The sequence below is a fragment of the Puma concolor genome, chromosome C2 (genome assembly GCF_028749965.1).
Source record: "Puma concolor isolate L17-30 chromosome C2, mPumCon1.1.hap2, whole genome shotgun sequence".
NCBI lineage: Eukaryota > Metazoa > Chordata > Mammalia > Carnivora > Felidae > Puma > Puma concolor.
Window position 1 is genome coordinate 86,542,554 of NC_141675.1, and position 13,245 is coordinate 86,555,798.

The 13,245-nt window shown below is 36.8% G+C and overlaps 1 pseudogene; it reads left to right on the plus strand.

Moving 5' to 3' along the window:
• The first annotated feature begins 7,508 nt into the window (after positions 1-7,508).
• LOC112849718 (small ribosomal subunit protein uS10 pseudogene) lies at positions 7,509-7,947 on the plus strand (annotated as a pseudogene).
• The last annotated feature ends 5,298 nt before the right edge of the window (positions 7,948-13,245 follow it).

Below are 13,245 nucleotides of genomic sequence, written 5' to 3' on the forward strand. Positions count from 1 at the left end.
GATATAGGGTGGACAGAGAAAAGTAAAAGGAGGTAAGAAAGAAAGCTATGTTAGAGAAAAAAGAGCTGTCAGCCTCACCCAAATCCAGGAGATATGCAGAGAGTAGAGGGAAACACACCTGGGAAGGTAGGCCAGGATCAGAGCATAAAGGACCTACGGACACTGAGTTTCAATTTTACCCTGCAGGCTGTAGGGAGCCCAGGGTCTCTAAACTGGGAATGTTTTAATGTATGATTACATCCGTTTTAAAAGCAAATTAACATCCAGGAATAGAATGTAGATTAGCAAGAGTGACAGAAGAGGACTGAAGGCAGGAGACCAGCTGGAAGGTGGGTAAGAAAGGATGAGAACAGTTACAGAAAAGTTACAGAGAAGCTAGAAAAGGAGAGATACTTCAATACTTTGAAGAGAATATTGACAGAACCTAGTAACTTCGAAGATGTAAGGATGAGGGCAACAAAGGGCATCAAAGATGACTTTGCATAGCATGAGTGACAGGAAGACACTGCTCCACAATTATGATGATGTTTAGTAGGGAAATTTTATGAACTGAGTTTAAACGAAAGAATACAAACTTAAATTTTTTTTTTCAGATACCTCTTTTGAAAAATTTTGCATTAACTGCGGAGTTCCAAAATTAGCTCTGAGCTGTCTAGCTCTGTGCTCAAGTGCTTTGTTTTGGGGAGTCAGAATATCCCCTTTCTCTAAGACCTGCCACTTGTACTGTCCAAATTCCATTAAAAAAAATAGGTGGCAATTTTAAATGTTTTTCTCAATAACCTATTCCCCCCGCTGCCTTCAGTATTTTAATTTTTTTATTATAACTAAATTCTGGCTGCAATACATTTTAATAAGATGGGTGAACAAAGAACCAAAAAGTTTGGGGTTCTAACTTTAAAGTCTCTGATTTTGAAAACATATTTTTTAGTTGTTGTGCCATCTGTTTAGAGACTAATTAATGGTCTACAAATAGATGATCTTTTGAAGACAAATGATATGAAAATAATAGGAAATATTAATGTAACTTTCATAAACCTACACTACAGAAAACAATGGTGTGCTTCAGGCATTGCTTTAAAAGAAAAGGCTGAGAAGATGCCACAATGAGATGTGTGCATTACAACATGCACAGATAAGAAGGTAGCTACTTCAAAGAACTGTAAGGCAGTTACTGATTAGGAATTTTCATAGGTCTCTGTTCAAACTGTTATTGCTGGTGATTAATTTTTAAACTTTATCTAGTAACTTGTACATTTACACCTATATACCTTCTCTTCACATCTTTGAAGTCTACACTAATTTCTAAGATGCAATTATAAACATACAAATCTCTATTCTACCTTGTCTACTGTTCTATCTCCAGCTTCCCTTTCTTTTTTAATTTTTTTTTTCAACTTTTTTTTTTTTTATTTTTGGGACAGAGAGAGACAGAGCATGAACGGGGGAGGGGCAGAGAGAGAGGGAGACACAGAATCGGAAACAGGCTCCAGGCTCCGAGCCATCAGCCCAGAGCCTGACGCGGGGCTCGAACTCACGGACCGCGAGATCGTGACCTGGCTGAAGTCGGACGCCTAACGGACTGCGCCACCCAGGCGCCCCGACCCAGCTTCCCTTTCACAACTAAACTTCTTGGAACAAGCTACCCACACATGCAGTCTCTGCGTCCACACCTTCCACTCACTCCTCAGCCCCCTTCCACCTTCACAAGCCCAATTAAGTCAATTCTTACCAAGATCACCAGGATCTAGGCGACTCTTAATCTAATGACGATTTTGTCATGTTAGCCCTCTTGCTCTGGGGACTGAGTTAATTCTATACTCAGTAGAGTGTCTGAAATGTTCAAGACCTCTTCCAAATGTATCTTTTATTGCTGTAGCCACACCTTATATAGGTAAATAGAACAAATGGATCTTTTCATTATTTAAAATAATTGAAAAGCCATCACACTTTTACTCGTATTTAAAGAATGAAACCAAGAAAAGTAAAAGAATAAGGTAAAGTGTGCTCTTCCACTTTAAGTCTTCAGAAGAATCTCATCAATATATGTTTGGGCAGAAGAGGTTAAGTGCCCAAAGTATTTAAAGTCTGGTTCTCAAAATTCATAGAACTTTTAAAACTCATGTTCTAGTTGGACCACAGAACTCAGCAACTGGTATTTTTTCAAAAGTGAAAAGACCTTCTAAAACAGGTAGGGCTGGGCACAGTTCAAGGAGTATCATATTACAGTAATAACCCATTTACCCTAGTGTTTAATTTTTGGCAATTACAGCCAGAAACAAAGACAATAAGCTAGAAATGAAAAGCCTCTTGGCATCAGGGAGAACAGTCATAAAGCCCACACACCCAGAAGCTGGTAAATTCACATTATTTTACTTTTGAAAAAGACCAGCATGTCAGACTTGGGAAAATTCCCTTTAATGGGCCCTTGAGGGCAAGACTTTCAGACAATACAAATAGTCAATGCTTATAAAAACAAACTGGAGTCAATAAGTAAAGATTAATTCTGGGGTCCTTGGTTTGTGAACACTGTGCAGGAGACTGGCACAGGAAGATTTGAAGAGGTAAGTGGGGACCAGTATATGCAAAGAAAGTGGTAGAGAACTCACTGAAGGGCTTTTTTAAGTAGGGCAGCAATGCTTGCTCTTATAGGAAATGGATTGGAAAGGGATAGAATGAAAGTGGGGAAAACAGGAAGTTGACACTGAGTATAGGCAAATGATGATGGAGCTTGACTAGGATACCACAGTAGGGATTGGAGAAGGAAAGAGATTTAAGATACATCATGGAGTCGTCAAAAATGTTTACTTAAGGGACTGGTTTTATATATTTGAGAGAATTAACAAAATCAACACTGAGAAATGACATAGTATAAGAATGCTTAGAGTGGGGAATAGTGTAATTAACAATAGTTGGAGGACACATAAAGAACTCAATTTTGGACATAATGTTTAATGTGGGAAACATCTTATGTAAACAATAGACATTCTGAACTCTGTTCTAGTTCTTGTATCTTATCTTTTGATTTTGGTCACAGCAATTGCATATATTTTTTCTAAGAATCATCTTTTATTTATTTATTTTTATACACATTGTTCAGCAAATTCCTAGGCATATAATTAGTGCTTAATAAATGTTTAATAATGTTCTCAAAAATAAACATCTTTCTCCCTCAACTTTATATTCATCAGTGTGTTCTCATCCAAACCATAAAATTCTGGATAACTCTAGTCTAGGTCTACAGACAATGCTTGAAGCTTAGAATAACAGAGTATACTATTCTGGGCCCAATTCACTTTGCAATCTGGCCAATTTGGCCCCTAGGGCTATTTGTAAAATCCCTAGATTAGATTCTATACTTTGTGATTTACCATGAAAAATTCAAGACATTCCCAATAGGTTAGTGGAGAATAATCTGCTTCTCAAAGTTAGCACAGGATCAGAGCACACTTGTTGATAGTTTCAAGCTAGAGTAGGATTCTCCTAACTGTGGTCTTGACCCAGACCTTCTCACCACATTCCCCTACCCCCAATAAACTAATTTAGGGATTACTAAAATGGCTTAATTACCAACAACCCATAATCTGCTTCAAGTTCAAATTCTGAAATCCAACATTTTGGAACAGACTTTGTTAAAAAAAAAAAAATCACTTGACATTTCTGGTTTCTGTGGGATCTCTCTTGCTTAGTAACAATTTTGTGGTAGGTGACTAAAGAGACTGTACTTTGGTTTTCAGGAAAACTGAATAAAAAAATCTGTTAAATAGCAAAGTCTTGCTAATTATAATCAGCCCAGCCTTCCCTACCAGAAAAGCCTCCTCAGTACGGCTAGAGAGGGTGAGTGCATTGCTTACTCCTTCCATCTCCCCACAAAGCAGTAGTTTCTGCTCTGCACGTACACATAAATTTAAAAAGCTTTAAAGGCAGGGAAACTCTTATGGCCATAGCTCCCAATTAGCTTGGCATGGTGCCATACAATAAAGTGCTTGTTTATTTTTCAATTGGGTATCTCTTTTACATAGAAAGTAAAAAGAAAATACAGTTGACCCTTAAACAACAGTTTGAACTGCATGGGTCCACTTACATGCAAATTTTTTTGGACAAATCCATTATAGTATTATAAATGTACTTTCTCTTAGGATTTTCTTAAAAACATTTTCTTTTCTCTGCTTTATTGTAAAAATACAGTGTATTATGCACATAACATACAAAATATGTGTTAATCAATTGTTTATATTATTGGTAGGCTTCAGGTCAACAGTAGACTACCAGTAGTTAAGTTTGGGGGCAATCAGAAGTTATACATGAATTTTCAACTGTGTGGTGAGTCAATACGCCTAACCATTGCGTTATTCAAGGGTCAACTGTATACTGTCTTTTAAGTAATTGCTTATGTAAGAGATACTTTCAGATACTAGGGAGTATAACTAAACAAGAATATTTCTTCTTCCTATGTTTGTTAGTTCTATTACTGGTAAGACATTTTCTTAGAACAAGTCATACTGCAAAGCTGCTTATAATCCCTTTTTGCTTTTAAAAAGTGAACTCAAATGATATTAAAAAAGATCAGCCTGCAAAACCCTCTTCTATTTCTAGTCAAACACTCTATTAACAATCCAAAAAGAATGGAACAAAAATTTATAGAAGTTCTCTTCCATTCCAATGATCCTATTGGTAATAGAACTGAAATGCTGAACACTCACTTGGCATACTTACTGGAAAACACTTCAGGTTGGGCAGTTGAGATAAAATCATGACTAAACACTTGCCAAATCCACCCTCACTTACCTACTTTCAGCATTACCTCCCCCAAATAATTCCTCAAATAAAAAACTAGATGAGTCAACCCCCCCCAACCAAAACCCCCAAAAACCCTCTGCTGGGGTAGCTAACCAAGGCTTGGGGGTGTGAGCCACAGACCAGAGACAATTGCTATCTGTTCTTTTATTTTCCTAATGTGTAGCAGATGTGTTCTTGTCAACCAGTTATACAAGAGCTGATGGGGAGAAATGGCATTTTAGAAAATTGCTTAGAGCAGCAAGTCTTTGAGCAATAGTCCCATCAATACTAAACCAGAGCACAAAACAGCTCCTGCCCTGTGGCCACATCTGGTAGGCAGCCTTGGTTGGGACCAGCATTGACCAACAGTGCACCCACAGTAGTCATGGCCCAGCCACAACGGGAGGGCACATGCAGCTCACAAAGGGAATATTCTAGGAGCTCTTGATTCTAGTTACCAGGTGATTGTGCTTCTGGGCCCCACAGGACTCCTTCTACATAAGGCAACTCCTTGAAAACCAGGAGCTATCACTGATTTACCTAATACATATAAACAAATGCAGAAAGGTGGGCAAAATAGGAACACAGAGGAATATGTTCCTAAATAAAAGAATAAGACAAAACTTCAGAAAAAGAACTACAGTGGAGATAAGCAATCTATCTGATAAAGAGTTAAAAGTAAAGTTCACAAAGATGCTCACCGAACTGGGGAGAAGAATAGATGAGCACAGTGAGAACTTCAAAGAAGAGATAGAAAATATAAAAAAGAACCAATCAGGTGCATCTGGGTGGCTCAGCTAAGCATATGACTCTTCTGACTCTTGATTTTGGCTCAGGTCATGATCTCACAGTTCAGGAAATCGAGCCCCACTGTCAGCACAGAGCCTGCCTAGGATTCTCTCTCTCTGTCTCTCTCTGCCCCTCCTCCACTCATACTCTCTCTCAAAATAAATAAACTTAAAAAAAAAAAAAAGGAACCAATCAGAGCTGAATAATATAAAAACTGAAATGAAAAATATACCAGAGGGAATCAACAGCAGCTTAGAGGTGCAGAAGAAAAGATCAGTGATCTGGAAGGCAGGATACTGGAAATCACCCAAACTGAACAATAAAAAAAAAAAAATTTTTTTTAACATGAGTATAGACCTCTGGGCTAACATCAATCATACTAACATTCCCATTATAGGAGTCCCAGAAGAAGAGAAAGGGGCAGAAAACTTATTTGAAGAATTAATAGCTAAAAACTCCCATAACCTGGGGGAAGGAAAGACATCCTGGTCCAGGATACACAGACAGCCCCAAACAAGATAAACCTAAAGAGGTCCACACAAAGACACAAACTCGTTACAATGTCAAAAATTAAAGAAAGAATATTAAAAACAGCAAGAGAAAAGTGACTAGTTATGTATGAGGGAAACCTGTAAGACCATCATCTGATTTTTCATCAGGAACTTTGCAGGCCAGGAGGAGATGGCATGATATGCACTGCAACCAAGAATACAATACTTGGCAAGGTTATCATTGAGAATTGAAGAAAAGACGGAGTTGCCCCAACAAACAAAAGTTAAAGAAGTTCATCACCTCCAAATTGCTCTCACAAGAAACGTTGAAGGGACTTAAACAGAAAAGGTCATAACTAGAAGGAAATTATGAAAGAAAAAAAAAATCTCACTCGTTAAAGCAAACAAAAGGTAGTGGAGCAACCACTTATAAAGCTAGTATAAATATTAAAAGACAAAAGTAGTTAAGATCGACTATATCCACAATAATTAGGTAAGGGACACACAAGATAAAACGTGTAAAATATGACATCAAATACATACGACCTGAGTGGGGAGGAGTAAAAATGTAGTGTTTTAGAATCTGTTCAAACTTGAGTGACCACCAACCTAAAATAGACTGCGACACACACAGGGTGTTCTAGATGAACCTCATGGTAACCACAAACCAAAAACCTGTAATATATACACACAAAATAAAGAGAAAGGAATCCAAAAATAATACTGAATGTTATCAAGCCATAAGGGAAGACAGCAAGAAGAGAGGAAGAGGGAAGAACTACAAAAGCTACCAAAGCACAGTTTAAAAAATGGCAATAAAAGTATATACCTATCGATAATTACTTTAAATTTTTAATGTTTATTTATTTTTGAGAGAGAGAGACAGAGCACGAGTTGGGGAGGAGCAGAGAGAGAGGGAGACACAGAATCCGAAACAGGCTCCAGGCTCTGAGCTGTCAGCACAGAGCCTGATGTGGGGCTTGAACTCACAAACCGCAAGATCATTACCTGAGCTGAAGCCAGACGCTCAACAGACTGAGCCACCCAGGTACCCGATAATTACTTTAAACATAAGTGGACATGAGATGCCAGCTCAAGTCTATTCTCCATTTCCTCCACTGGCAAAACACATCCAATCTGATGTATTTCTCTGGTGTTTAACTTGATGTTCAACAACTCTGTGCAACACGTCGGCAACTTGGAACAAAATCAACAAGTGATTTTGTCAGTGATGTGGTGCACTACGCCTAGAAAATGGCCTCTCTACTCGCTGGCCCATTTCCCAACACTCAGTGGATGTTAGCATTTTTGGTAGAAAGTAAGAGAACCTAATTCCAGCCAGCTCATGAAAAATGGTAGCTATAAAATCAATCAAAAAAAATAAAAAACAGCTCTCTGAGGAAGATGCGCAGCCACAGCAGAGCTTTGGAGGCCCCGCTCCTGCCCGACTCACCGCTGTTTGCTCTCGCCAAGAACAAGTCGGTCAGGAAGCCACGCCACAGCCATGGCTTTTAAAGACACCAGAAAGACACCCATGGAACCGGAGGTGGCGATTCACCAAATTAGAATTACTCTAACCAGCCACAAAGTAAAATCTTTAGAGAAGGTATGTGCTGACTTGATCAGAGGCGCCAAGAAAAAGAATCTCAAAGTGAAAGGACCAGTTCAGATGCCCACCAAGACTCTGAGAATCACTACAAGAAAAACTCCTTGTGGTGAACGTTCTAAGACTTGATCGTTGACTTCTAATATCGTTTTCAGACGAAGATCCACACACGACTCATTGATTTGCACAGTCCTTCTGAGATTATTAAACAGATTACTTCCATCAGTACTGAGCCAGGAGTTGAGGTGGAAGTCACCACTGCAGATGCTTAAATCAGCCTTTTAATAAATTATCAGTTAAATAAATAAACAAACATAAAAAATAAAAAACATAGGGTGACCGAATGAATAAAAAAACCAGGGGCACCTGGGTGGCTCAGTGGGTTAAGCGCCAAACTTTGGCTCAGGTCATGATCTTACAGTTCGTGGGTTTGAGCCCTGCTCCAGGTTCAGAGCCTGGAGCCTGCTTCGGTTTCTGTGTCTCCCTCTCTCTCTGCCCCTCCCCATGCTCTGTCTCTCTCAAAAATAAATAAACATTAAAAAAAAAAAAAAAGAAAAAAAAAAAAAACAGACCTATCTGTATGTTGTCTACAAGAGATTCACTTCAGACCTAAAGAAACATACAGACTTAAAATGAAGGGACAGAAAAAGATGTACATTACATACAAATGGAAATAAAAATAAAGCTGGGATAGCAATACTCTTATCAGACAAAATAGACTTTAAAACAAAGACCATCACAAGAGACAAAGAAGGACATTACATAATGATCAACCCAATGAGACAATATAACAATTATAAGTATTGGTGCACCCAACACAGGAGCACCTAAATATATAAAGCAAATATTAACAGACATACAGGAAGAAACTGACAGTAAACAATAATGGGGGACTTTAACACCCCACCTACATTAGTGGATAGATTATACAGACAGAAAATCAATAAAGAAACAGTAGTCTTGAATGACACATTAGACCAGATGAACTTAACAGATAATATACAGAACATTCCATCCCAGAATATACATTCAAGTACAGATGGAACATTCTCCAGAATAGGTCGCATGAGGCCACAAAACAAATATCAATAAATTTAAGAAGATGTAAATCATATCAAGCATCTTTTCTAACCACAACAGTATGAAACTAGAAATCAACTGCAGGAACAAAAAATGGAAAAATAAAACTCATGGAGACTAAACAACGTTATTTAAAAATATATATATTTTTTAATGTTTATTTATTTTTGAGAGAGAGAGAGACAGAGTATGAGTGGGGGAGGGGCAGATAGACAGGGAGACACCGAATCCGAAGGAGGCTCCAGGCTCAAAGCTGCCAGCACAGAGCCTGATGCGGGGCTCAAACTCACAGACTGCAAGATCATGACCTGAGATGAAGATGGACGTTTAACTGACTGAGCCACACAGGCACCCCACAACATGCTATTAAACAACCAATGGGTCAATGAAGAAATCAAAGAGGAAATAAAAAAATAACTTGAGACAAATAAGAATAGAAACACAGCATTCCAAAATCTGTGGGATGTAGCAAAAGCAGTTCTAAGAGGGAAGTTCATAGCTATACAGACCTACCTCAGGAAATAAGAAAAATAAACAATGTAAGCTAATACCTAAAGGAACCAGAAAAATAACAAAGCCCAAAGTTAGTAGAAGGAAGTAAATAATAAAGAACAGGGAAGAAATAAATGAAAGAGAGACTTAAAAGGCAATAGAAAAGATCAGTGAAAATAAAGAGCTGGTTCTCTGAAACAACAAATAAAATCGATAAACCTTTAGCCACACTCATCAAGAAAATGAGCTCAAAGTCAAAAATGAAAGTTACAATCAACACCACAGAAATACAAAAGATTATAAGAGACTTCTACAGGAGTGGCTGGGTGGCTTGTTGGGTTAAGCATCTGACTTCAGCTCAGGTCACAATCTCATGGTTTGTGGGTTCAAGCCCTGCATCAGGCTCTGTGCCGACTGCTCAGAGCCTGGAGCCTGCTTCAGATTCTGTGTCTCCTTCTGTCTCTGCCCCTCCCCCTCTCATGCTCTCCCAAAAATAAACATAAAAAAAATTTTTTTTGATACTACAATTACATTATCAATAAATTGAACAACCTAGAAGAAACAGATAAATTTCTAGAAACATACAATTTTCCAAGAATGAATCATGAAGGAATAGAAAATATGAACTGATTATTAGCAATGAAATTTAGTCAGTAATAAAAAAAGAACTCCTAAGATGGCTTCACAGGTGAATTCTAACAAACATTTAAAGAATTAATAATATCTATCCTTCTCCCACTATTCTAAAAAACTGAAGAGGAAGGAACACTTTCAAACTTGTTCTATGACATGAGCATTGCCCTGATACCAAAACTAGATAGATACTACTAAAATGAAAAAGGCAACCCAATGAAATTCAACAATACATTAGAAGGTTCATACACCATGACCAAATGGGATTTATTTCTGGGATGCAAGGATGGTTTAATATCTGCAAATCAATGTGATACAACACATTAACAAAATGAAGAATGTATATATCATGTGATCATCTCAACAGATACAGAAAAAGCATTTGACAAAATTCAACATCCACTTATGATAAAAACTAAAAAAAATACATAGAGAAGGAACAAACCTCAATAAAGGCCATATATGACAAACCCACAGTTAACATCACACTCAACAGAAAAAGCTGAAAACCTTTCCTCTAAAATAAAGAGCAAGACAAGGATGCCTACTCCTACCACTTTTATTCAACACAGTACTAGCAGCCCTAGCCACAGCAATCAGACAAAAAAAAAAAAAAAAAGATAAAAAGTATCCAAGTTGGTAAGTAAGAAGTAAAACTCACAACTGTAGAGGACATGACACTACACACAGAAAACCCTAAAGACTCCACACAACAAAAATATCAGAATAAATGAATTCAGTAGTTTCAAAATACAAAATATACACAGAAATGCTGTGTTTTAATACACTATTAACAAACCAACAGTAAGAGAAACTAAGAAAACAATTCCATTTACAATTCCATCAAGAAGAATACACAGAAATAAATTTAACCAAGGAGGTGAAAGACCTGTACTCTGAAAACTGTAAGATGCTGATAAAAGAAACTGAAGGCTCTATTATTTGTAACAGAAGATATACCAATGAATAGAAAGATATACCACGCTCATGGACTGGAATAATCAGTATCATTAAAATGTCCATATTACCCAAAGCAATCTACAAATTCAATGCATTCCCTATCAAAATATCAGTAGCAATTTTCACAGAACTAGAACAAAGAATCCTAAAATTTGTATGAAACCACAAAAGACCCCAAATAGCCAAACTAATCTTGAGAAAGAAGACAAAGCTAGAGGCATCACACTTCAGATTTCTAACTATACTAGTATAGTAATCAAAGCTATAGTAATCAAAACAGTATGGAACTGGCACACACACAAAAATAGTGGCACATACACAAAAAAGAAAAATCCAAAAGACTAACAGAACAGAGAGCCCAGAAAGAAATCCACACTTACACAGTTAATTAATCTATGTCAAAGGAGGCAAAAATATACAATGGGGACTATACAATGAAACTGACCACGACTCACACCATGTAAAAAATAAACTCAAAATGGATTCAAGACCTAAATATTAAGACCTGAAACTATAAAACTCTTGAAAGAAAATATAGGCAGTAAACTCTTAGATGCTGGTCTTAGCTGTATGTATGTGTATAGATACAGATACAAATACAGATACAGATATAGTCTCCTCTGGCAAGGGCAACAAAAGCAAAGATAAACAACTGGGACTACATCAAACTAAAAGGCTTTTTACACAGTAAAGAAACCATCCACAAAATGAAAAGGCCATCTACTGAATAAAAGAAGTATTTGCAAACTGTGTATCTGATAAGGGGTTAATGTCCAGAATATATAAAGAACTCTCACAAGAAAAGATTCTCAACATCACTAGTCATCAGAAAAATATAAATCAAAACCACAATGAGTGTTGGTAATGTGGACAAATGGAACACTCATGCACTGTTGGTGGGAATGTATATTGGTACAGTGACTAAAAAACACAATGGAGATTCCTCAAAATTTTAAAAAATTTTAAACACCATATGACCCAGTAAATCCATTTCTGGGTACTTATCTGAAGAAAAGGAAAACACTAATTCAAAAGTATATACGTATTCCTATGTTTACTGCAGCATTATTTACAATAGCCAACATATGGAAGCAACATGTGTGTCCATCAATAGATGAATAAAGATGTGGTATATATACACAAGAGAGTAGTATTCAGCAATAAGAAGCAAATCTTGCCGTTCGTGACAAGGATGGGCCTAGAGAGTACTATGCTAGTAAATGAAATAAGTCAGACAAAGACAAATATGGTATGATTTCACATGTAGAATCTAAAAATCAAAACAAATGAATAAACAAAACAGAAACTGACCCATAAATAAGGAGAACTAGTAGCTGCCAGCAAGAAGGGGAGCAAGGGGATGGGAAAAACAGATGAAGGGGATTAAGAGGTACAAACTTCCAGTTATAAATTACCAAATATTAAAGTCTTACGTTTAATAAATTACATACAACCTATAACTACTGTGCAGTTAGTTATTGCTACCTTGCCTTCCCTCTTTCAATGGTGAACCATTCTCTTCCTCTTTTAGGAGGAAGTTCAACCATCATGTTCCCCTACTTCTATTTGGTATATTACTTGAGGGAAAGGAAGTTATAGTGAAATATATTTGAAAATGGTAAACTGTTTTAAACAGATTGTTTATGAAGGATGTCTCCGACTCTTTAATATGATGATCAACATTATTTTAAATCTCCAGGAGAGTAGGGGAATAAAGTACATACTATGTGCAAAGCTTATTTGCTCACGGAATGCTTTCCATATCTCACATATTGAAAGATGCGGGTTTCACGGAACACACTGGAAAATACTGGTTTAGGTACATGTTATGTTTTTATAGGCTAGTTTAGTTCTTACTTCATAATATTGGTTCTATGAAAAAATTATGTTCTGAGTTTTGGAACAACTTGCTTAGGAATAAACTTGCCAAACACAACCAAATCACATGTATTTAGATATCTACAGCCACTGATTATTTGTGCTTGAGATTTTTTTTCTAAGTGGCATATTAACCTCAAACAAAATAAAATTATTCCCAAGTTTTAAGATTAAAACAAGAAATTAAATCTCAAACTAAACACTCTAGAAAAATATTACTTCTATAGCACACAATGTGTATCAGTAATCCAAATAAAGTTTATTTGTAAGATGCAATTTCTAAGATAATTTTCTACATCTGAAAAAGCATGGATAAAGAGGATAATATTTAGTTGGTCTGGATTTGATCCTGTCATTATCATTTACGAGAAACTGAGATTGAATAACTTGGCCAACAGCTTTTTCCTCACTACAAAGTATTAATAAGAACACTTGCTTTGTGTGGTTGTTTTTAAGGATTGGATATTGAAGACCTAGCACAATGCTGGGCAAGAACAAACAATATGTTCTCAAGAAATGGTAGCTCTTGTTACCATTTCC